This window comes from Felis catus, chromosome X (genome assembly GCF_018350175.1).
Source record: "Felis catus isolate Fca126 chromosome X, F.catus_Fca126_mat1.0, whole genome shotgun sequence".
NCBI classification, from domain to species: domain Eukaryota; kingdom Metazoa; phylum Chordata; class Mammalia; order Carnivora; family Felidae; genus Felis; species Felis catus.
This window is the reverse complement of record NC_058386.1, coordinates 98,051,536-98,077,557: the sequence shown is the minus strand read 5'-3', so window position 1 is coordinate 98,077,557 and position 26,022 is coordinate 98,051,536. Positions and strand designations below refer to the sequence as shown.

Below are 26,022 nucleotides of genomic sequence, written 5' to 3'. Positions count from 1 at the left end.
TATTTCCTGTCTTCTGCTAGTTTTGGGTTGTATTTGCTGTTCTTTGTCCAGGTCTTTTAGGTGTAAGGTTAGGTTGTGTGTTTGAGACTTTTTTTCCTTCTTTAGGAAGGCCTGGATTGCTATATACTTCCCTCTTATGACTGCCTTTGCTGCATCCCAGAGGTTTGGGGCTGTCGTGGTTTCATTTTCATTGGCTTCCATGTACTTTTTTTTTTTCAACGTTTATTTTATTCTTGGGACAGAGAGAGACAGAGCATGAATGGGGGAGGGGCAGAGAGAGAGGGAGACACAGAATCGGAAACAGGCTCCAGGCTCCGAGCCATCAGCCCAGAGCCCGACGCGGGGCTCGAACTCACGGACCGCGAGATCGTGACCTGGCTGAAGTCGGACGCTTAACCGACTGCGCCACCCAGGCGCCCCCTCCATGTACTTTTTAATGTCCTCTTTAACTTCTTGGTTAGCCCATTCATTCTTTAGTAGGATGTTCTTTAATCTCCTTATTCGTTGTCTTTCCAGATTTTTTTCTTGTGGTTGATACCAAGTTTCATTTGATTGCAAGTTTCATAGCGTTGTGGTCTGAAAATATTCACAGTATGATTTCAATCTTTTTGTACTTGTTGAGGGCTGATTTGTGTCCTAGCATGTGATCTATTTTGGAGAATGTTCCATATGCACTCGAGAAGTTTGTGTATTCTGCTGCTTTAGTATGAAATGTTCAGAATGTATCTGTGAAGTACATCCGGTCCAGTGTGTTATTCAAAGCCATTGTGTTCTTGTTGATTTTCTGCTTAGATGATCTGTCTGTTACTCTAAGTGGGGTGTTGAAGTCCCCTACCATTATGGTATTATTATCAATGAGTTTCTTTATATTTGTGATTAATTGATTTATATATTTGGGTTCTACTACATGGGAGGCATAAATGTTTACAATTGTTAGATCCTCTTGGTGGATAGACCCTTTAATTATGATATAATGCCCTTCTTCATCTCTTGTTACAGTCTTTATTTTACAATCTGGATTGTCTGATATAACTATGGCTACTCCAGTTTTCTTTTGGTGACCATTAGCATGATAGATGTTTCTCTATCTCCTTACTTAAAGTCTGAAGGTGTGTTTAGGTCTGAAATGAGTCTGTTGGAGCACTTGGGTGGCTCAGTCGGTTAAGTGACTTTGGTTCAGGTCATGATCTCACGGTTTGTGGGTTCGAGCCCTGCATTGGGCTCTGAGCGGACAGCTCAGAGCCTAGAGCCTGCTTCGGATTCAGTGTCTCCCTCTCTCTCTGCTCCCTCCCCCGCTCATGCTGTCACTCCGTCTCTCAAAAATAAATGTAAAAAAATTAAAAAAAAATAAAATGAATCTCTTGTAGGGGCACCTAGGTGGCTCAGTCGGTAGGGCATCCAACTTCAGCTCAGGTCATGATCTTGCTTTCTGTGTATTTGAGCACACAGCTGTGTGCTGACAGCTCAGAGCCTGGAGTCTGGAGCCTGCTTTCTGTGTATTCGAGCACACAGCTGTATGCTGACAGCTCAGAGCCTGGAGCCTGCTTCAGATTCTGTGTCTCCCTCTCTCTCTGCCCCTCCCCCACTTGCACTCTTTCAAAATTAACTAAACATTAAAAAAATCAGTCTCTTGTAAGCAGCATATAGATGGATCTTGTTTTCTTATCCATTCTGTTACTCTTTGTGTTTTATTGGAGTTTAGTCAATTGACATTTAGATGGAATCCTGAAAGATATGAATTCATTGCCATTATGTTGCATGTAGGGTTGGAGTTTCTGGTGGTGTTCTCTGGTCCTTTCTAGTCTTTTTTTGCTTTGGTCTTTTTTTCTCTGTCTTTTCTCCCCTCTGAGAGTCCCCCATAAAATTTCTTGCAGGGCTGGTTTAGTAGTCATGAACTCCTTTACTTTCTGTTCGGGAAACTCTTTCTCCTTTCTTCTATTTGGAATGACAGCTTTGCTGGATAAACTACTCTTGGCTGCGTATTTTTTCTGATTCAGCATGTTGAATATATCCTGTCACTCCTTTCTGGCCTGCCAAGCTTCTGTGGATAGGTCTACTGTTAACCTGATCTGTCTTCCCTTATAGGTTAAGGACTTTTTTTCCTTTGATGCTTTCATAACTCTATCCTTGTCTGTGTATTTTGTGCATTTGACTATGATATGTCTTGTTGATGGTTGGTTTTTGTTGAATCTAATAGGAGTTCTCTGTGCTTCTTGGATTTTTGATGTCTGTATGTTCCCCAGGTTAGGAAAGTTTTCCGCTGTGATTTGCTCACATAAACTTTCTACCCCTTTTTCTCTCTTCATCTTCTGGGACTCTTATGATTTGGATGTTATTCCTTTTCAATAAGTCACTGAGTTTTCTAATTCTTGTGTTGTGCTTTTTTGCCTTAGTTTCCGTCTCTTTTACTGTTTCATTATTCTCTATCATTTTGTCTTCTATATCACTGAGTCACTGCTCTGCTTCGTCCATCCTTGCTGCCATGGCATCCATTTGAGATTTGCATCTCGGTGATCGCATTGTTCATTTTGTTCTGACTAGATTTTACTTCTTTTATCTCCACAGAAGGGGATTGTATGCTTTTTTCAATCCCAGCTAGTATTCTTATTATCATGATCCTAAATTCTAGTTTAGACATGTTGCTTATATCTGTGTCGCTTAAGTCCCTGGCTGTCATTTCTTCCTGTTCTTTCTTTTGGGGTGAATTCCTTTGTTTTGTCATTTTGGAGAAAGAAAAAGAATTAATAAAATAGAATATTAAAATTAAAAAATTAAAACAACACGAAAAAATCAAATAAAGGAAGCTAGATCCTAGGTGTTTTGGTCTTGTTGGAAGAAACTTGACAGAATAGAGAAAAAAGGGAAAAAAAGGAAAAGAAAAAAAGAAAATGTTTAAACCTTAAAAAGATGTGTACAATAAAATAGAATAAAATGAAGTAAAACAGAATAAAAAAATTTACAAGAAATAACACAGTAAAAAAATTAAAAAAATGTTAATGGAAAATAAAAATAATTTTTTTCTCTTTCTGTACCCAAGAATGCGAAAAGAATAAGAAATGAAAAAAATAGATGGACCAACAAACGGAATGAAATCCGAATGAAATTACCCTAGAAGTCTAACTATGAAGCACTTTATAGTTCCTACACTAAGCAGGAGGAGAGATGTGTGGTGAGGTTGGTTGGCGCAGTTGCGCGGTGCTTGGTGTAATAGCTCCGTTCTCCACTAGGTGTCACCGCATAACTTGCTGGGGTGGATTGGTGTGGTGCAGTGTATATGCATGTGCAGGAGAGGTGAAAATGGCATCACCCAGCTCCCCGGTCTGGTATTAAAAATCTGTGCTCTCACTGACCAGAAGTCAAGCACCCTTCTTTTGTCTCCGGCTTCTGTCCACTCCCCGCTTCCACATTGTCCATGTTGTCCAACCCATCAGCCCGCCAGGCAGCACTTCCCTCCTGAATTATATCTCAGATGGGGCTGTGTTTCCAGACCCCTCACCTCAGAGAGCCCTGCAACTTGGACCCACTCCGTCCCTCTGGGGGAGGGTCTCGCCATGCAGTGGCCAGGTGCCAGCTGCCCCCCGGGAACGTTCGTGCGGTTGTGTTGTTGCAGAGGCTCAGCGATTGTGTCTGGGTGCCGGCTTGCCCCAAGGAATGTTCGTGGGATCCCGAAACAGCAGAGGTTTAGAGATTATGGCAAAACACAACACACAGCCAGTGCCAGGTTTCACCGCCCTCTGGCATTTTTGTTCCAGTACCAGCAAACGTGGCTGTTCTCTGGGGTCCGCTGGGACCTTTGCCTGTGGGGAGGCTATAGGGCCTCTACCAAATGTCCTCCCAGCAGGGGAATTGCCTCTCCCTGTGTAGCCTGCAGACCCCTCAGACCTCACTGCCTGCAAGGTGATTCGCCCTTCCCACCAGAGCACCACCAGGTATTGAGCTGCGGAATTTCCGACACTGCTTTCCCCTGTTTATAGAGTCCTGGTGGTGTTGACACTCTCTCCTTTCTCCATTCTCCCTTGAAAGTTCCATCACTTGTGGGTGTTCCCACTCTCTTTCTCTCCAGCTACTTGTGTGGGGAGTGCTTTTCCTGTACTCTCCCCCCTTTCTCTGTCCTCTCTCTGCAAATACAGCTCCTTACCTTCCAGGGCTTCTCTCTCCCCCAGCTCACCTCTGCGCCATGTACCTGCCGAGTTCTGTGGCTCAAGTTATACAGATTGTTGTGTTAATCCTCAGGTCAGTTTTCTAGGTGTGCAAAATGGTTTGGTGCTGATCTAGCTGCATTTCAGGGATGAGAGAAGCTGAGAGCTTCCATGCTGCTGTACCATCTCGACCCTTTTCCGAGTGTCCAACTCTTGATTTCAGTTTGGGTCATGATTTCACGGTCATGAGATTGAGCTTCGCATCGGGCTCTGTGCTGAGTGTGGAGCCTGCTTGGGATTCTCTCTGTCTCTCTCTCTCTCCCTCTGCCCCTCTGCCCTGCTCGCATGCTCTGTCTCTAAAATAATTTTTTTTTAATCATTTTCTTACTTAAACACAATACCATTATCTCACCCAATAGATTAGCCATGGGTGTTCTGGGCTGCAGGGGCACCAGAAGAACCCCTCTCGATTTGGGCTCCGGAAGAAAAGCAGCATTACAGGGCGCATGTAAGATCATGACGGAAAGGTGGCCCATGGCAACGGGGACATATTTCTGAGAATTAAAACCCTCTGATGTCGCCAGCACTTGGCCCTCGTATTCTTGAACCAAACCTTCAGTCAGAGAGAAAAATGGGATTGGTTTAGTATATTGAAAAATTACTGTCTTAATAGAAAAACACAACGTACCAGTCTATATGCTATTGAGATTTTAAACCACAATGGGAGAAATTTCATTATTGCTAAAATATCTTCGGAAAGTTAATACTGCACTCCCTCTGTTCAGCTCACTCTTCGTGAGCATGAACTTTGTGCCCAGCTCTGGTCTAGGCTCATTGCTTTGCTTTTATTCTCCCACTTTAAATGTTCTTTAATGATTTTCCAGGTCTTGGATGCAAGACTAGTGAATTGCATGGTGTCCTTGCTGTTATGCTTTGCCTGCTAACAGCATAAAGCAGTGTTATCGTCTTGACAGCAGACCATCAGCCATCCAGATGCTCTGCCCCCTCCTCGTTAGAGCTACCTGCTGATGGGCAGAGCTGAGCATGGTAAAAAGCAGGTCCTTTTGAAAGTCAGTCTGAGGGAGGGGCCCCTGGGCGGCTCAGTCGCGTCTGACTCTTGATTTCAGCTCGGGTCATGACCTCATAGTCATGAGATTGAGCCCTGTGTCAGGTTCTGTGTGGAGCGTGGAGCCTGCTTGGGATATGTGTTGTCTGTCTGTCTGTCTCTCTCTCTCAAATAAAATAAAAGCCCCTTATTTGTAAAGCCCATCTTCAGTCTGAGGTAGCTAATCAGTAGGTGCACATTAGATTTTTAGAAGGTTTCTTTAAGGACGACTAAAGAGTCATCCTCTGAAACCTCATGAGAGTTAAAAAGGTGGTCTGGGATGGGGGCGCCTGGGTGGCTCAGTCACTTGAGCATCCGACTTCAGCTCAGGTCGTGATCTCACGGTTCGTGAGTTCAAGCCCCATGTCGGGCTCTGTGCTGACAGCTCAGAGCCTGGAGCCTGCTTCAGATTCCTTCTCTCTCTCTCTCTCTCTCTCTTCTCTCTCAAAAATAAACGTTAAAAAAAAGGTGGTCTGGTAAGGAGGCTAAGGAAGCTTGTGGCTCCTCTAGCTGGAATATGAGACTTACTGAAGCTCTGGACGCTGTCTCAGTATTTTAGCCTTTAATGCTAAGCTGAACTAAGTTCAAATTCATTACAGTTCCATTTCTGCCCTGTCAGCAGTTTGGGGGGAAAGCGGCATGCCATCATCAATTCTGCATGTGCCAGCCTGCCCCCACCCTTCACCGTTCCTGGGTTCGGGACCCCGTCAGCTGACCTGATTCTAGCCCCCGCTTTAGGATTCTGGGTGGAAGGTGGTGTTGCCCAGAGTGGTGGAGCACCCTGGGTCCTGCTGGCTCTTCTCCATCACGAGGAGACCCCAGTTCCCATCACCAGTTCCTATGGCAGGAGAGTGGCGTTAGGCATTTTAGAATCAGGTCGACGGATGGCACCCCCACGTTCACTGCAGAATTATTTACAGTAGCCAAGATACGGAAACAACCTAAGTGTCCATCAGTGGATGAATGGATCAAGAAAATGTCCTGTGTGTACATGTATGCACACAATGGAGTATTATCCAGCCGTAAAAGAGAGTGAAATCTTGCCATTTGCTACAACATGGATGGACCTCAAGGACATTGTGCTAAATTAGAGAAAGACAAACATGGTATGATCTTACACGTGGAAGCTAACACACACACACACACACACACACACACACATACATACAAAAGAAACCAAACTCAGAGAACAGACTGGCATTTGCCAGAGGTGGGGAGGGGGTGGGAGAAATGGGTGAAGGGGGTTAAAAGGTACAAACTTTTGGTTATAAAATAAGTCATGGGGATGTAATGTACAGCATGGTGACTATAGTTATTAACGATGCATTGCGGGGTGCCTGGGTGGCTCAGTTGGTTGAGCATCAGACTCTTGCTTTCGGCTCAGGTCATCATCTCATGGTCGTGAGATTGAGCCTCATATCAGGCTTCATGCTGAGCGTGGAGCCTGCTTAAGATTCGCTCTTTCCTCCTCTTCCCCACTCGCACTCTCTGTCTCTCTAAAATAATAATTAAAAAGATAATACTACTTTGCATATTTGAAAGTTGCTAAGAGGGTAGACCTTCAAGCTGTCAGCACAAGAAAAAAATTTTTGTAACTGATGACAGATGTTAACTAGACTTAACTGTGATCATTTTGCAGTGTATACAGATCACTATGTTGTACACGTGAAACTAATGTTATATGTTATGTCTCAATAAAATTAATTTTAAAAACTGTCAGTTGACCTCACTGTCCATTTCAGCACCCTGGTTAATGGAATTTACATTGTATTTAATCCTTTTGGAAGTCTCCCAACTATAAATTATGACACTGTGGGTCTCCTCTCCCTGTCTGACTCCTCACTTGTGCTCTCAGATTCAGGATCTAGGATCCTTCCTTCGCATGAGTATATAATCTTAAGGCCAGTGTAATAGAGCTCATTTGGGGGAGATTCAAATGTACCAGTGGTCAAACCCATAAACAGCCAGAGCCCACAGCGGGCTGTCATCTGGGCCAATTTATTGGGTCTCTATTCCCAGTACTGGTTCGTAAAACGAGTCTCTTACATTTGCAAAAGAAAGGGAAAGGCATACATTAAGAGTTTGAAAGTAGATGAGAACATTTTCTTCCCTTTTTCTTTCTTGTGGCTCTTCTTTCAGAACTCCATTAAGAGACCAGTATGTAAACCCAGTGAAAGCAAGTCAGCAACTTTTTTCGTTTTCTCTGAGTTTGCTTTGCCTGTTTGAGAAAGCAGAGAGGCCTGGCCTCCCAAGCCCTAGCCAGACTGGTGAGGCCAGCTGTGGCCTCACGTGGCCTGCTTTGTTGAGCTGCTTTTCAGACACCCCATCACTAGTTCTACAGCCTGTTTCCAACAGTGCACTCACACACGCTCTGCAGAAAAGCCGGCGCTAAGCTCCTCCTGGTGTTCCCCCTACCAACACTTCTGGGATACAACTTCCGGTTTTCTATCATCTCAAGTAGTCGCTTTTTGATCCTGTGACCTACAAGTCATCACCGCTTGGGAAAATGAAAAAGTGTTTCAAATTAACACAGGTACAGATCTGCCCCACCCCCCAGCAAATTCCACAAAACGCACTTGTTCATAATTGTACTGCCAAAAGGGGAAAAAAATCCTTAGATGTTAGAAATTCTTTAAGAGAATATTCACTTCTGTCTTTGGTAGTTTCATAACATCGAACTTGTGTGGTATCTGCAATGTGTAGATCAGAACTGCCATTTTCACCCTTTTTAGGTCAGTGGAAGCTCATTCGTAGTTCCTTGTTTTGTTTTAGACAAATTGAGGGATGCCACTTCCTACATTGCTTTACTGAATGCTTAAAAGCAACGATAGGAGGACTTGGACTTGAAGCTCTCTTCCTCCTTCAGTTTCAACATAACTAAGCAGACATTAGGCACTCCTGGCCTGCATTCTGTGAACGAATTACTCCCTTGCACCAGTGCCAACATACTTACAAAAATTACTCCTTTTAGTTCAGAGGTTCTGCTTGGTTTTAAACATTTTAAAGAATTGAGTACAATTGAACTCTTCTAACCCAGCTCCTCAGTGCATTAATGTAAATACTTCCGGGGCAGATGGAGTCCCAACATGACTACACAGGAGACAGAAATATTCCTTTATGGAGGGTTACCATCCATCCCAAAGGATTGCTGTTAGGAATTGAGCTTTGTTGCAAAAAAAGAAAAATACGTGCATGTATAGTACAGGTGTGGGAAAAATCTTTTTTTTTTTTTTTCCTCTAGGAACTCACGTTTCCACTGGTAATGGGCAGTTTCCATAAACTGGAATTTATCCCATTTTCTATCCCTTAAAGTCCCCAAATTCAAAACTTATATTTCAGTAATGGAAAAAAGCAATAGAAACAAACCAACATGAGAATGTCCAGGACAAAAGCCCCGAAGCACGTTTTAGAATGGCTGTCTGGCCCAAGTGCTTTTTTCAGATGGACTCACCTGCACCCATGCTTCATTCACACCCATGCTTATTGCAAGCTCCTTTCTGAGAGGAGAAAATCACCAGTGTTTTGGTCTTCAGAGATGTGGATTAAATAGACGGATGTTATTTCATGCTTGTTTTAAAATTTCTATCCCCTTCATACCCCTCCCCCTACCCCAGGACACTTTTCTGTAATACCCAGTTTGAGGCTGGCTTTAGGGGACAGATTTGGGTCCCATGCAAAATTTAATGTGGGGCCAAGTAAATCCGCAATCAACATACATGTTTTAATGCAGTGTTTAACATGAACAAGTTATTGCAAAAATAACTCATGACTTAAACATTATCAAAATTTATTTATTTACTTTTGAGAGGCCGAGAGAGAGCGTGAGCCAGGGAAGGGCAGAGAGAGAGGGAGACACAAAATCCGAAGCAGTCTCCAGGCTAAGCTGTCAGCACAGAGACCCACGTGGGGCTCCGCTGGCACCCGCCCCATGAGACCATGACCTGAGCTGAAGTCTGAGGCTTAACCGACTGAGTCACCCAGGTGCCCCAAAATTATCAAAATTTAAATATAGGTAGGACCTGATCCTGTACCTGCTCCACCGTGCATCGTCCACAGCTCTACTAAAACATTATTTAAAACTGGCTTCCTGCCAATGTTTCCCTACTTGGATTTAAATACTGCATGAAAATATTTACCTTGATGCCCAGTAGTCGGCTCCCACCCCGGAGTCTTGGGATGGGGGCCGGGGTGGCCTTGGGCCCGCTAGATGGCTTTTGGCCCTGAAGAAGGTGGGGGGGGGGTGTCTCCGGAAGCTATCCAGAGGCAACCGAGCCCCTGGAGAACCAGGCATCTCCAGAAGCACGCTGTATACGGAAGGGACGCGTGCGAGTATTCCGTGCGGTGTAAAAGCTGCCAGGGAGGGGGTGTGGCCAGGAACGTGGTGTGGCAGGGGCGCTGCTGCCTGTCCCCGGGCTGCTGCTGCTCCTCACGGACCTCAGGAGGACAGCCCAGCTGCTGCTTCCTGGGCTCCGGGCCGCCGCCGCCTCCTCGTTCCTCCCACCCCGCCTCCACCCTGGCCCACTTTGGACCACATTTCCTCCTCTTCTCCCTCTACCTTCACTGAGATACAAGACTTCCTATCTGGAAAGGGGGAAAGGCAGAGAGGGTAGAGGGCCGGGAAGGGCCGCGACCGGAGCGCAGCGGCGGCGTCCCATAACTCGCCTCTCCCAGGGGAAGATGTTAACGTCTGATGTTAGCCAAAGCACCTGTCTCGGCCCAGGCTCTCACCCCGTGGCTCTTCCCGGTCTCTCCCGAGTCCAGCTCGTGAGACCCGGCATCCCAGCTGTGGTGGGCGGGACCTGCCGTGGAGCACACGAGGCTGGGGCGTGGCCACGAGGTAGGCGGAGCGCTTGCCGGAAGCGTGCTGCGGGAGGGGGCGTGCCCGAGGGCTTTAACTCGCCGCTTACCCGGGGCATTACCCTGGGGCAGGGGCCTTGCTGGGAGGTGCCAGCCAGCCGGGGGCGGGGCTGGGGGCGGGGCACGAAACGTCCCACCAGCCCCCAGAGCCCTGGGAGAAGTGTGGCGAGAACGTCTCACCGCCGGGCTGTCGCTGCACCGAAGTCGGTGCAGGGCTGTCGCCCTAAGCTCCTCCAGGGCGAGGGACTCAGAGGGAGGGCTGGAGAAAGCGCGGGGCCCCTGGCAGCCCCAGCACGGAAGCGACGGTGGTCCCCCTCGCCGTGTGGGCTCTGAGCGCGCCTCTCCCCGCCGAGAAGTCGGTAGTTAATGGACGGGACTCTCTGGTTCGGCTCCCTTCGCACCCAGAGTCCACGAGCCGGGCTGGCGATTCAGACGAAACGATTAGCTGGGGGGCTGCTTGCTTGCTCTGGGGTTTTGCAATAACGCGCTGAAAGCAGAGCCCTCTGAGTGCTCCATGCACCCTGCAGGAAACGCCACACACCCCTTGAGAAAGCCCAAGTACTCCAGGGTTTTAATAATAAACCCACGTCAGAGTGCAAGTGTCACCCCCTGCCCAGTGCCTAGTGCATTCAAGAGCGCTTCCAGTACAAGGGGCCCTTCCTTTGACTTTGGACACAGCTGTAGAGCACGCATCCTCTGCTGGGCTCCGCTCCCGTGGCGGCAGGGCACCCTCCAACAGCGCCAAGTGTGCCCTTTACTGGGCCTGTGTTGTAGACCAGAGAGTTTCTATATTCCAACCCCCCTCACCCCTACCCCCCAACTACCTTCCTGAATTCTTGTTCCCCACTGAAAGGCGTGAGATAAGAGCCAGGCCAGATTGATGGCTTTATGGTTCTTTATGAGGTGTTTACAGGTACCCTGGGACGTGTTAATATCCTGAATATTGAGAATAGCTTCTAACCAGTGGGTCTGTGCTTGACAACTGTAAGTGATTTATCCCGTTTTTACCTGCACAGCCACCATTATCATCATCCCCTTTTATTTATTTATTTTTTTTAATGTTTATTTTTGAGACAGAGAGAGACAGAGCATGAGCATGTGAGGGGCAGAAGGGGGGGGGGGGGAAACAAGAATCTGAAGCAGGCTCCAGGCTCTGAGCTGTCAGCACCGAGCCCGACACAGGGCTCAAACTCACAGACTGTGAGATCATGACCTGAGCCGAAGTCGGACGCTTAACCGACTGAGCCACCCAGGCGCCCCACATCATCCCTTTTTTTTTTCTTCGTTTTTCTTTATTTTTGGGACAGAGAGAGACTGAGCATGAACGGGGGAGGGGCAGAGAGAGAGGGAGACGCAGAATCGGAAACAGGCTCCAGGCTCCGAGCCATCAGCCCAGAGCCTGACGCGGGGCTCGAACTCCCGGACCGCGAGATCGTGACCTGGCTGAAGTCGGACGCTTAACCGACTGCGTGCGCCACCCAGGCGCCCCACATCATCCCCTTTTAAAAAGAAATTTAGGGCTGCCTCACTCATAGACAAGCCGTGCCGTGTCTTGGTGAATGAAGTGGCTCTGCTCATTGGACTTGAGGCCCTTCTTCCACTAGCCACTTGGAAGAAAAATAAGGGCAGGTAGAGAGAGGCTGAGCCCGCCATGTCAGCAAATCTGCCTTTGAGAGAACAAGGGAATTTGATTAAACAGCTTCTTAGGTGCCTTTATCCTGGAGGTATCCATTAATCATTTTTTGTCATTAATTCATCCCATTTATAAATTCTTCAAATTTCTCATTCTCATTTTGTTTTGAGAGCAAGAGTGGTGGAGGGGGCAGAGAGAGAGAGAGAGAGAGAGAGAGAGAGACTCTCCAGCAGGTTCCAGACCGGCAGCCATAGAGCTTGACACGGGGCTTGATCTCACAAACCACAAGATCATGACCTGAGCCAAAATCAAGAGTCGGACGTTTAACAGACTGAGCCCGCCCCCCCCCCCGGGCGTGCCCTAAATTTCTCCTTCTTACTGACACTGTAGTGCAGCTGTGGGGGAGAGGAGGTACCTGTGCTCGCATCTTTTTTTTTTTTTTAATTTTTTTTTAACATTTATTTTTGAGACAGAGACAGAGCATGAACAGGGGAGGGGCAGAGAGAGGGGGAGACATAGAATCCGAAGCGGGCTCCAGGCTCCGAGCTGTCATCACAGAGCCCGACGCGGGGCTCGAACTCACGGACCAGTGAGATCATGACCTGAGCCGAAGTCGGACGCTTAACCGACGAAGCCACCTAGGCGCCCCATGTGCTCGCATCTTTAATGTGCTCTTTGGAAGTTTGTCTTTGAGAATAGCAGCCACTTACATCACCGGCAGGAACACTTTCGGATTATTTCCAGCGGAACTTCACGGATGACCGTACCACACTGCTTTCTGTTTACTGTTTCAGCCACTTCCTAATTATTTACTCACGCAGGCCCATGAGAGGAGAGAGAGATGGTTATCCTCCGGTGGTGTGCAAGAGGGACAGGATGTTTTCTGGTGAAAATAAGGTCCCTCCTGCACCTCGTTGTACCTGTGACCTTCAGCCGATAAGCCTGTCCTGGCTGCCGAGTAAAAAGGGCGTGGGCCAGGCAGCGTGGGGCACGTCAGGACGTCCCGCCCAGCCACCGCGCTGTGGGTTCGCATGGTCTGGAGATGGAGGTCAGCCCACACCAGGGAAAGAGCCGCAAATTATGGAGGCAGATTGCTCAGCCCCGCTGTTGACTCCCTGTGTGACCTTGGGCAAGTAGGCTGGCTTCCCCGTGTGCCTCACTCGCCACATCTGTAGAATGGAACCTGCCCCCACCCGCATGTCGTGAGGTTTATTTTTGTTTTTTTCAAAATGTTTTATTTTTGAGAGAGAGGGAGAGAGAGAACGGGGGAGGGGCAGAGAGAGAGAGAGAGAGAGGGACAAAAGATCCGAAGCACAAAGGCCGATGCGGGGCGTGAAGCCATGAACCCTGAGATCATGACCTGAGCCGAAGTCAGCCGCTCACCGGACTGAGCCACCCAGGCGCCCCTGTGAAGTTTAGAGTAATAAAGATAAGGGCCACGGTGAGCACTCAGCCAACATCGGCTTGGTCCTGGAGTCAAGGAGTCAGGAGGGGGGTCAGTCCGTACCAGGGGCAAACTGGAACCCGCAAGGATTCCCTTGAACCCATGAGGACAAAGTCAAAGCTGTGAAGACACTGCGGAACCTACGTCTGCCCCTCCCTGCCTCCAGCCGGGGGGGGGGGGGGGGGGGCGGGAAGGAGCTGGTGCCCTTGGCCACGGGGCTGCACGCACACCGCGCGAGGAAGCAGGGGCATCGGAGGAGATCTTGCGGCAGCTCAGGTCGCCCGGGGCCACTGCTGTTCCACGGCAACAAGTTGTGCCGGAGGGTCGGTGCCGCTGTGCGCGAGTGGCAGCAGCACCTGGTCTTGTGCCAGACTTCAGAGCGTGATGACTGTCTTCACTTCGCTTTCACCTCCTGGAACCTGCCCCAATTTTTCAAAAATAGTTTTTGTTCTTTTTTACGTTTATTGATTTTACGTTTGTTATTTATTTATTTTGAGAGAGAGCGTGAGCCAGCATGAGCGGGGGAGGGGCAGAGAGGGAGGGAGAGTGAGAATCCCAAGCAGGCTCCACACTATCAGCGCGGAGCCGGCCTCGGGGCTGGAACTCCTGAACCTCGAGACCTGGCCCCGAGCCGAAATCAAGAGACGGAGGCTTAACTGAGCCGCCCAGGCGTCCCCTGCCCCAATTTTCTGAGGCACTGGGAAGCTTTGCAGGTGGTAGCTTAGAAATCCTGCTGCTTTTATGGCGTAAGCTGTGCTTTGAGCACTTTCCAGAGGACGAGGTATCAGCGGCGGCTTCGGTTATCACAAAACGGCCGATTTCTACTTAAGAACCTTCAATGAAAAGCTATGCTTTTCTGTTTTGACCGGCAGTAAGCTGTATAACCAGAACACGGCAAATAGCTCAACAGCCCACAGTTCACTTAAATTTATCATTTATTGGGGCGCCTGGGTGGCTCAGTCGGTTAAGCGTCCAACTTCGGCTCAGGTCATGATCTCACTGGTCCGTGAGTTCGAGCCCCGTGTAGGGCTCTGTACTGACAGCTCCTTCGGATTTTGTATCTCTCTCCCCTGCTCACACTCTCTCTCTCTCAAAAATAAGTTTAAAAAAGAATTTATCTATCCTCTGGACACATTAAGTTGTAAGCAGGAAATATTTAGCTACCTTAGTTGTACACCTAAAAACTTCCTTATGAAACTGATTACTCTCTTTGAAAGAATCGAAAACTCTGGCGTTATATTGAAGAACTAATCTTCTTGTGGTGCCAATAATATTAGCTAATACTGATTTAGGACTTGCTATGTGCTAGGCACGAATTATGTTACATGTATTATCTCATTTAATCCTCCCAGCACCTCCAGGCGATCAGTAGTATGACGGCTTCCGCTTAAAGATGAAGCAATTGGAGCCTAGAAAGGTGGTGACTTGTGTAAAGACACACGGTAGTAAGTTCCAGAGCCAGGGTTCACACCCAGCCTACATACACCACGGCACTACATTCGTACAAAAATTCATACCGATCAATAAGGAGACGCCACTTCAGCAAAAGATGTACAAACAGGAATCTTTAATGCAGCATCTTTTATAAGAGCTTAACATTTGAAAAAGCTTATATGTCTATCTTAGGGACTGATTAAGTTAATGAAGGTACATCCATTCAATACAATAGTTATGCATCTGTTACGAATTACATTGCAAAGAAGTGTGCACAGTGTGAACCAATTTTAATAAATACGGCGCTTTTTTTTTTTTACCAGGATACACATACATTAGAAAGTCTGGAAAATTATACAGCAAAAATACTCACAAGGATCATTTTGAAGTGGTAGGAACTCCAGGCAAATTAAAACATTAAGTTCTCCCAACTTCTCTTACAATAACCATACAATAAAAAATAGAATAAAATCTTTAAAAATCACACGACTGTCTTTTCACTGAGAGATACTGCGCTTCCCACTTGAGCTCCAGGCTGGAAATCAGCCCCAACGGCATTCAAGTGCTCTGTGACTTTGGACAAGTCACTTACCCTCTCTGGGCCTCTTGTTCTACGTAAATAATAATGAGAAGCTGGTTTCGTTTCAAAAGTTTCTTCCAGCTCTAACATTCTTTGACTTAGTCAATTTCATTCCTAGCGAAGTTCTTAAAAACAAAACCAAAACGGCACGTGGAGATTTAAATGTTGATAAAACGTCTCTTCACACCTTATCTGTTTTCTTTGGCATATGAAGTCATTCCCATTATTCCCTCCCCATCAGTCTTTCGAAAGGGGAAAGTTAATGCATTTCACCAAAAATGGGTCAAATCACTCTAGAAAAATAAGGGTCTTTTCCCAGAAAAACGATTTGGAACCTATACATTGACAGACAGATGCACACAGAAAAACCACTACATGCCCAAATAGCAGCCCCCCGCCCCCAATCCAAGCCAAAGAACAACAAAAGCAAACCGTCCAAGCACAACCCCAGCTGCCGGCCCTACTGCACACAACGTTGGCTTCTCCCCGTGCGCATGGCTGTTAACCGCGAGCCTGTCCCTCACGGACACGCCAGCACGCTAGTGTCACAGACAAGCGCGGGCACCGCCGCCTGGCAGAGGAGGGCGACGAGACTAGTCTGGGCGGTGGGATGAGGCAAGACTGGGCCGATGCGAAGCCTATGGCAGTGATGGGGGGTGAAACGGAGCTGCGGTTGGGTGCGGATGGAGGGGTGGGGGCTGTGGTTGGAGGGGCGCGGGGAGTCGAAGCCACGTGCAGCCTGGAGGGTGGGAAGGGCGGTCTGTGAGATGGGGGTGGAGCGTGCAGCTTGTGGGGTGCTGTCACCCCGACCTGCTCTCCCTGTGCGAACAGGGTCCTGGCACGGCCCGCGCCCCGACATCGCCTGCGCCCTCCTGCCCTCCTGCCCTCCACTCTGCTTAGGTAAGTGCTAGAATGCCCTTGGGCAGCCGTTTCCCCATGGCCTTGTAAACCTGCTTCCTTCTGGGAAACTGAAAAATCTGCCCTTAGAGGAAAAGGCGCCCTATTTCCTATTTTCCTTCCCAGCCAGGGAAGGGACAGTCTTTCAGCGGTCTGTTTTATGAAAACAGAAGGTATTTTTCAACAAATGTAAAATACTGAATATGCATCTTGCACATTCTCACCCCATCCCCCCACCCCCCAACACGCCTGGGGCCATCTCCCTGAGAGTCACTGGTCTGGAATCTTCTCACCTGCCAGCTCCACGCCCCCCCACCCCCCCACCCCCCACCCCTACTTTCCATCCCCTTAGCAAATACTTTCCTACATGGTATATTCACCTAGGAACTGTAATTCTGAGGTCTCCTCCATTTCTGTCCCCTTGCTAGCTGTGTGGCAGCAGGTAAATCGCTGAAGTACTCTGACCTAATAACATCAACCTCACAGAGTCCACTCATTTATTCCCGCATTCGACAGGTCAACTGAGCACCTCCTCCCGTCGGGCCCCAGGCTACGTGCTGGGAATACATCAGCGAACACGGCAGGTGCCTTCCTTACACTCATGAAATCTGCCACCCAACTGGGGATGCGGACAGTAAACTAATAAATCCACAGAGGTGGTAAGTGTGTCCATGTAAGGAACATGGCACAAGGAGAGAGAATTTAATAGATTCAGATTTAGGTTTGTGAGGTTAAGAAAGGCCACTCCGAGGGAGGGACATGAAAGCCGATCCTGAAGACTAAGTATGAAATACGCCAGGAGCGAGGTTTTGGGCAAAGATCCTGAGGTGGGGAGGGTTCATATTTTCTAGAAGAGGCCATGTGGCTGGATAGCGGGAGTGAGGAGGAGACTCCACACGAGTCTGGAGAATCAACCAGGCGGCTCTTAATGCTGTACATTCTATGGATTTGAACCAATGTACAGGGACACGCAGCCATCATCGACGTGTCACACAGGGTCGCTGCACTGCCCGAAAAATCCAGTGCTCCGGCTACTCCTCCTCCCCTGACCCGCAACCCTTGGCCACCACTGATCTTTTTCCCGTCTCCACGGTCTGGCCTTTTCCAGAATGTCCTATAGCTGGAAATCCTACAGCACGGAGCCTTTTCAGACTGGCCTTTTCACTCAGTGACAATGCATTTAAGGTTCGTCCATGTCTTCTCACGGTTTGGTAGCTCGTTTCTTTTTAATGCTAAATAATATTTCACCGTCTGGCCGTACCACAGCTTATTCACCCGTTCACCTGCTGAAGGACATCTTGGTTCCTTCCAGGTTTTGGCAATTCTGAACAAAGCATCACCGCGTTGGTCTGCTTTGAGGGAAGTTCACTTGTTGCCTTTTGGGACCCTCGTGAGCAGGAACAACGGACTAGATCATACGTGAAGCACCATCAGGAAACCAGAGAACAAATTATTGGAGACTCCTGAGTGTGCTTCAGAGTCACTCACAGAAGCGATCGGAGATATTGTTAAGAAAAGCGACCTCCCCGCTTTTCTTCTAATACCAGAATATATGGCCTACCGGGGAAAGCATTTTCCTTCCGTTCTCAGTCCCCAGTCCCTAGAAATAAATGGCAGGTAAACGGTAAACGCTCCACAGGCATTTTTAAAATATATGAGCGGATTTATGCTCTCCATGGCATTATTCTGTCTTTTTAAAAACAACATTCTTATTGAGGTACAATGCACATACCATGATGTTCACCCTGTTACGATGTACGATGCACGGGTTTCTAGTCGATTTGCAAATTTGTGCATCAGTCCTCACTATTCCCAGAACCCTTTCTTCACCCCCCGGGGGAAATTCACAGCCCGCGGAGAGACGAAATGGATAGCACAAAGTAAATGCACAAAGTGCAACCGGGCCAGAGGCAAACCGGGGAGCTCGCGTCAGGAAGCTGAGCATGTCAGCTCGGTCAACCGGCAAGATGCAAACAGCCTCTGGCTTTATCAAAAGCTTCGAGTACAGAAACCCTAGGAGATGATATCGACGGCTAGAATAAGTGAACACTGCGCCCCACCTGACTTCCACAATCAGACTGTGACAGTCTTTGATGGTGAAAAGCACGATCCTGTTTTCCAGTGTCTGCATTATCTCATCACTGTACATGTCCCGAGAAATCTCTGATACTCTGTTAAACATAGTGTTCACGCTGGCACTCGCTGTGGGGCTTAGTGGCCCAAGGAGGGAGAGCCTGTTCCAAAAAAGGAACTTCCTATAGCATCCGAAAGGGACAGATGGGAATTTCTGACCCTGGAAAGCCCACTGGTCACTCTGAGCGCAAGATGAAGGTTAATTCCTGACAGTGGCCTGCAAGAACCAATGCAGTCTGAGCCCCTCCCCTTCGCCACTGTTATGGCTTCGACTCCACCTACCTTCTCCCTTTTTACCTTCTTCACTCCAGCCACACTCCTCCCCCTGCTGTTCCTCAACTGTCGCGCCCAGCGGCGCATCAGGGCCTTTGCACGTGCTGCTCCCTCTGCCTGGAAGGCTCTTCCCTGAGATATTCTCATGGCTCGCCTTGTGACCACCCTTCGGATCTTTGCTAAAATGCCATCTGCTTATTCAGGTGGTCTAAAATCTAATGACGCCACTCTTCCTTCCCTGCTTTATTTGTCCCTTTGCACTGCCCGAGACCCTAGTTCTTAGCTATTTATCTTACTTCTTTTCTTCTAATACCAGAATATACTGTCCAGGAGGGGAAGGACTTTTTTTAAGTTTATTTATTGATTTATTTTTAACTCATCTCTACACCCAGTGCAGGGCTCGAACTCACGACCCCGAGATGAAGAGTCACGCACTCTTCAGACTGCACCTGCCAGGCCATGAGGGGAAGGACTTTTGTTCAATTCCTGGTCCCTGGTCCCTAGACAGGTCAGATAAGCAGTACATACTCCATAAATATTTTTTGAATACATGAACGCATTTATGCTCTCTATGGCATTACATTTTCCTTTACGAACATTTTTTAATTGATATAATTCATATACCACGATGTTCACCCTGTTAAAATGTACAATTCAGTGGTTTTTAGTATACTGTATCTGCAAATTGGTGCCTCAATCCTCACTATCTGATTCCAGAACATTTTCCTCACCCCGAAAAGAAACTTCATACCCATTAGCAATCACTCACCACTTCCCCTTTCCCCAGCCACTGGCAACCACTCATCGACTTTCTGTCCATGGATTTCAATATTCTGGACATTCCTAACAAATGGGATCATAAAATATAAGGCCTATTCTGTGTGGCTTCTTTCCCTCAGCGTCATATTTTCAAGGTTCACCCATGTATCAGAACTTCAATTCTTGTTTATATTGACATATTTCACACATCATCTTAAAGTGCATAATTCAGTGGTTTTTAGTATATTCACAAGGCTGTGCCACTCATCAACGCTAATTTCAGAATGTTTCTTCATGCTCAGAAGAAATCCGACTTGTTAGCAATTACTCCCCATTCTTCCTACCCCCCAGGTCCATTATAATCCACAGTCTACAGGATTATGTGTACTCCCTTTCAGTATAGGAAGGAGCAGAGTGGTCTTCTTTTAAAGCCTCATTCCCCCCAAATATTCATTATTTAACCTAATGGATCACTGGAAGACCTTCCTCCAAAGACTCGTCTTTATCTGAACTGACTAGGAGTTCCTCTAATGCTAAAAAAAAAAAAAAATCTCTTCTTGAGGGCACTGGCCAAAAACATTCACTGGAAAGTGTTTGGGGCGGGGGATGCCTAAGGCGAAAGGTAACCTTTGAGGGAAGTTTACCAGACTAACCACAAAGCTTAACAGAATCGGTTGGGCCACCACAGTCCACAGGAGCTTCGAAAAGTTCTGACATATTCCTCGGAATCTAGAAGGCCAAGTACACGTTTAGGGCATTGTGCATGCTCAAGAAAGTGTGAGGAAGCCCTAACTTCCCAACCCTGGCTGACCTTGAGGCTAGTGAAGGTTACTACAGACTTGTAAACTGCCTGACTGAATGATGAAAGCCACACACACACACTGAGTCTCTCGGAAATGACCGGGAGATTGATGCGTTCCAGGCACTGAAGGAAATCTCTGTCCACCATTTGCCGACCACTAACTAAGCTAAGCCTTCAGTGGCCATATACAAAAAATAGTCTTTGCAGAATTAATTCAGAGAAGTCCTAAATAAACGATAACTACAACAGGCAGCGACAACGGAGCCTGCCAGGAGGGGAATCTGATTTCCAGAGTTGCCACATTATGATATTCACAATGTCCAGTTTTCAGTAAAATTTTACGAGGCACGTGAAGAATCTAGAATGTATGGCCCATGTATGGCGGGGGGGGGGCGGGGGGCAATCAAGAGAACTGTCCCTAAGGAAGCACAGGCATGGGATTACTAGATAAAGACTTTTACCAGATATGTCCGTAGAGCTAAGGAAATAACATCTAAAACGCAAAGGAAAGACTCGACTTGAACACGTAAAGTGCTTGCAACTCATCACCCACCTTCACAACGAGGAAAACAGAACCAGTGACTCTTTTTGGATATGTCACAGAACTGAGCTCATGGGACAAACCACACCCCAAACCTGAAGGAGCTGGGGATTCTAGAAACCACAGGTTACCATGAATGCAACTCAGCAAACCCGAGGCAGTAACTTACATGGCAGCTTCCCTGACCTGCTGGGGTGCGGGGGGGTGCTGAGCATGGACTGGTCTGAGAGAACTCCTGGCAGGGGGGCCATCTAAGGTAGCCCTTCCCTCCACCATCATGGTGTCTGCCTCTAGAATCCTCACCAGGTTTTCTTGGTAACGATCAGAGCAAAATTGCCTCCTGTTGGGCCAGGGAGAGGCGAGAGGTAACCATTTTGAAAGAAGCCAAGAGCATTCTCCACAAGAAAGGCCTACCCAGCAAGGGAGAAGCCTCCCTGGACTTGGGATGAGGGAAATCCCCAAACTTCAGGCCCCCTATAGCCTTCCTTCTTCACATAAGGTGGGGGAAAAAAGCTGAGAAACACCGGAGAAGATCCCAGCCCAGGGGGACAGGTACACTGAACGACTGAGACCTAATCCCAGGATTACAGGATGCTTCTCAGTCCAGACCTGAGCAAACATCAACAGGGCTCCTGCCTAATAGCAGTGGATTACTGCTCAGAGAGCGCCAAGGCTCAGATTCTACTTAAGAAGGGTTGTCTAGGGAAATGAAAGATGCTGGGGGACAAAAAACAAAGACACTCGTGGAAACTGAATCCTCTGACACTACAGGTACAGAAAAGAGTAAATACAGCAGATCTCCTAGCCAGATAAAAATAACTCTCATACGAACGGCCAATTTACTCCCTAACACCTGATAATTCATGACTGGCTTTCAACAACAACAAAAGTTACATGGCATGACACAAGGGAAGAAGAAACGATCTGAAGGGACAAAGTGGGTGTCAGAACCAGGTTCAGTCACATACGGCAGAGATTGTGAAATCATCAGATGGGAAACTAAAGAAGTAGGATTCATGTGCTACGGGCTTTAATGGAAAAAGTGGACAACATGCAAGAACAGATAGTGTACATATAATAACGGAGAGACAGAAACCCTAAGAAAGAATATAAAGGAAATACTAGAAACAGAAAACACTATAACAGAAATAGTCTACATCATCTGATGGACGCGTCAGGTGATCGGAAAGGGCTGGGGATAGAATCCGAGCACTTGAAGATAGGTCAATAGAAACTTCCCAAACTGAGTTGTAAAGAGAAAAAATAATAAAAATTGGGACAGACTATCTATTAACTGTGAGGCAATCACCAAAATACAGCACATGTATAAGGAGACTGTCAAAAGCAGAAGAAAGAGAAAAAGCAACTATTTGACATAATAACGGCTGGGATTTTTCTAAAATCCGTGACGGAAACCACAGCACAAATCGAGGAATCTCATAGAACGCCAAACAGAATAAATGCCAATACGCACACGTACACAGACAGGCACGCGCGCACTCACACACCTAGGCAGATCATATTCAAATTGCATAAAGCCAGGGAAAAGTCTTTTAAAAAGTCAGAGAAGAAAAACATCTTACCTAGAGGGGAACAAAGGTAAGAATTCTATCGGACTTGCTTCAAAAATCATGCAAGCAAGGAGGGTAGCATGAAATATTTAAAGGGTTGGAAAAAAAAAAAAAAACCCACCAACCAAGGAGAAAAACCATCCTTCAGAAGTAAGGGAAAATAAAGACTTTGTTGGTGTAGTAGTCTGCTAGGGCCGCCAAAACAAAATACCACAAATTGGGGGCTTAAACAACAAAATTATTTTCTCTCAGTTCTGGAGCCTGAAAGTCAAAGATCAAGGTGCTCTGATCAAGGTGCAAAGATCAGTGCTGCCTTTTCGGAGGCCTCTCCGCTTGGCTTGGAGATGGCTGTCTTCTCACATGGCCTTACCTCTGTGTAAGTGCCCATCCCTGGCGTCTCTTCCTTTTCTTACGAGGACGCCAGTCATACTGCAGCCGGGCTCCACCCTTATCACCACGGTGGACATTCATCACCTCTCTAAAGGCCCTGTCTCCAAATACAGTCATGCTGGGAGTCACGGCTTCAACATATCAACTTTGGAGGGGAACACAATTCAGTCCATAACGTTCAGGCAACAGAACTGAGAGAACTGTCGTTGCGGGTAAGCGTTAAAAGCTGCTCTTCAGAGAGAAGGAACATGGCGTTGGTCAGAAATTTGGATCTACGTAAACGAAAGGAAAGGGGTCACAGAAGGAACACGTGAAGATCAAAATCGCGTATTTTATTTTTCTTAGTCTTACTTAATCTAATGGACGACTGTTCAAAGGAATACCGGCCACAACATACTGCGCGGTGATAGCAGGTAGGTTAGTGCAATAAACGTAGCAGTGTTAGTAAGGGATGGGGTGAGAGGCTGCGAAGTCCGTTACGCCCACGCTGCAGTGTCATCTGAAGGCGGACCTGGACTGGTTGGAGACTTACGTCGCGCAGTCCAGGTCTAGGGAAACCACCAAGAAGTTAAAGAGAAATATAACTGATACGCTGAGCGAGAAGAGAAAATGGAACAATAAAAAATGCTCAATTAAAAGAGAGGGCAGAAACAGGAAGATTAAAAAGAACACAAAGAATAAGTGAAGCAGGTACAAAATTTTCACGAACATGGTGGATGTAAATCCAACTGTGTCAGTAATCACTTCAAAAGGGAGTGGTCTAGATACGCCAATTGCAAGAAGAGACCCTAAGGGTAGATGCAAAACAAGACCCGGCTATATGCTGTCCACAAGAAACCCAATTTAAATATAAAAACACATATGCATTAAAAGTAAAAGAGTAGGGCAAGGTGAACCGAGCCGGCACGAGTCAAAAGAAAGCTGGAGTAGCTACGTGAATTTCAGACAAAAAAAGGCACTGGAACAAGAAACTTAGCAGGGGTAAAGAGGGTATTACATAACAAGGGAGTCAATTCTCCAAGAAGACACAATAATCTCCGAAATATACGCACTTTACAACAAAGCGTCAAAATACAAGAGGCAAAAACTGATAAAAATGCAGAAATAGACAATCCACTATTAATGTGAGGGATTTCAACACTCCCTCTATTAGTAGCTGACAGATCCAGTAGGCAGACAAGCAGTAAAGAGATAGTTCAGCTCGACAGAACCATCAATGGATGGATCTGACACTATTTTTAATTTTTCCCAGCTTTAATTATAATGGACAAATAATATTGTATATACTTAAAGTGTGCAATACGATTTGATATATGTAGACACTGTGAAACGATGACCACAATTAAGTTAATTTGAACGCATCCGTCACCTCACACAGTTACCTTTTCCGTGTGTAGCAAGAAGGCTTCAGATCTATTCTCTGGGCACCTGCGCCTTGCAGATTCGTTCTTCCCTCCTTCCAGACCCTAGGCGTCTGCCACCACCACGTTCCGCCAGATCTTCCAAGATGTTCCGAGAAGCAGCCAAGCCTGATCCCTCTCTTCGTATTTAGTGGAGCTAGAGGTACTGGGGCAGCGCTGTAGGTCTTGCGCCTGATATTTATTCAATCCAGAAACCTGGAGCAAACTGGGTCGCAATAATCAATACAGGTTCTATTCTGTGAACGTAGATCACGGCAAGCTGAAGGAAGAAGGTGCAGACTTCGAAATGAAATGTTCCACCATAAAGCTGCTTACAACGAAGGTCTTCCAGAAGACATCTGCACAATTTGCTACTTATCCAGGAAATATGTCCCCTCTAAATGCACAGAATCACTAAATATCTGAAACCTGAAAAAAAGAAAATTATACTCTCTTAGCGAATGTCAAGTATACAATACAGTATTATTAACTGCAGTCACCACACCAAACCTTACATCCCCAGAACTTCTTTATCTTTTGACCAACATCCCCTGATTTCCCCCCGGCAACCACCATTCAACTGTTTCTGTGAGTTTGACTTAATTTTTTTACATTCTACATATGAATGAGATCATATAGTATTTGTCTTTCTCTGTCTGGCTTATTTCACATAGCATAATGTCCTCCAGTTTTACCCATGTTGTCACAGATGACAGCAGATATATATATCTCACATTATACATCTCTCTCACATTACATATATATATGTACATATATATATATGTACATATATATATATATATATATATGTCGGACGTCTGTAGATGGATGAATTCTCTTTATCTATTCATCCATCTACAGATGCTTAGGTTATTTCCATGTTCTGACTACTGTGAATAATGCTGAAATGAACACAGAGTGCAGATATCTCTTCCAAATACTGATTCCATTTCCTTCAGATATATACCCAGAAGTGGGATTGTTAGATCATATAGTAGTTCAATTTCTGATTTTGGGGGGAACCTCCATACTGTTTTCCACAGGGGCTGCACCAATTGACATTCCCACCCACAGTGCACGAGGGTGCCCTTTTCTCCACATCCTCACCACCTGTTCTCTCTCGTCTATTTGATAGTAGCCATCCCCACAGGTGTGAGGTTGTTGGAGAAAGGGAAATTTCCCCCTTCACCTCTGAGTTCTTTTGGCTGGTTGGCCGAATAATCAAAATGACACAAGATAGAGCAATCGGAGAAAACCGAATTTAATTATATACCTACGGAGAATCCACATAAACATAAGAGATTCCAAAGATGGGCAAAATGACGTACGTACGTCATCCTGAACAAAGGAGAAAGGGGTAGGGGTCTGAGACTTCTAAGGGAAGGAAAGCCATTCACGGGAAAATGAAAAAAAATAAATGGGAAACAAATGTTTCCTGAACCATAAAGACACAACAGGAAGCACAGAGGAATTTTAACAAACACTTTGCTAGGTCTCTCCCTATCTACCACACCGACTTTGCATTACACTGTAATTATAGGGATGGTATAGCTCTTTTCTTGGACGAAGTCCTCTATCTGAATTCTTTTAGGCAGTTCAAAAAGAGGTAAAAAGAAAAAGCTCCTGGGTCTTCTGTTCCTTAAAACTAATCAGCCTGCATTAATCCTCATGCCAGAGAGACACATTTTGGGGTGGCAAATTTTGCTCCCCTAGAAGGTGGTATCTCATTGTGGTTTCGATTTGCATTTCCTTGATGATGAGTGAGGCTGAGAACCTGTTCATGCACCTGTTCTCCAGGAAACTGTCTATCCAGATCTTCTTCTTCTTTTTTTTTTGAGAGAGAGAGAGAGCACAAGTGCGGAAGGGGCAGAGAGAGAGAGAGAGGGAGACAGAGAATCCCAAGTGGGCTCTGTCCTGTCAGCACAGAGCCCAACATGGGGCTCGAACTCACAAACCATGAGATCACGACCTGAGCCGAAATCAAGAGTCGGACGCCGACTGAGCCACTCTGGCGCCCTGGCCCAATTTTTAACCAGTTACTGGTTTGTTCACTATTGAATTATG

General features: G+C 46.7%; 1 protein-coding gene across 5 annotated transcripts in view; it reads right to left on the bottom strand.

Annotated features, from left to right (window-relative positions):
- Nucleotides 1–14,730: 14,730 nt before the first annotated feature.
- Nucleotides 14,731–26,022, bottom strand: part of LOC102902213 (homeobox protein ESX1-like) — a 79,389-nt gene continuing 68,097 nt past the window's right edge. For all 5 annotated transcript variants that reach the window (XM_023249371.2, XM_045051334.1, XM_045051336.1 and 2 more), the window contains one exon: nt 14,731–24,387. The gene's annotated coding sequence lies outside the window, so the exon portion shown is untranslated. The remainder of the gene's footprint in view (nt 24,388–26,022) is intronic.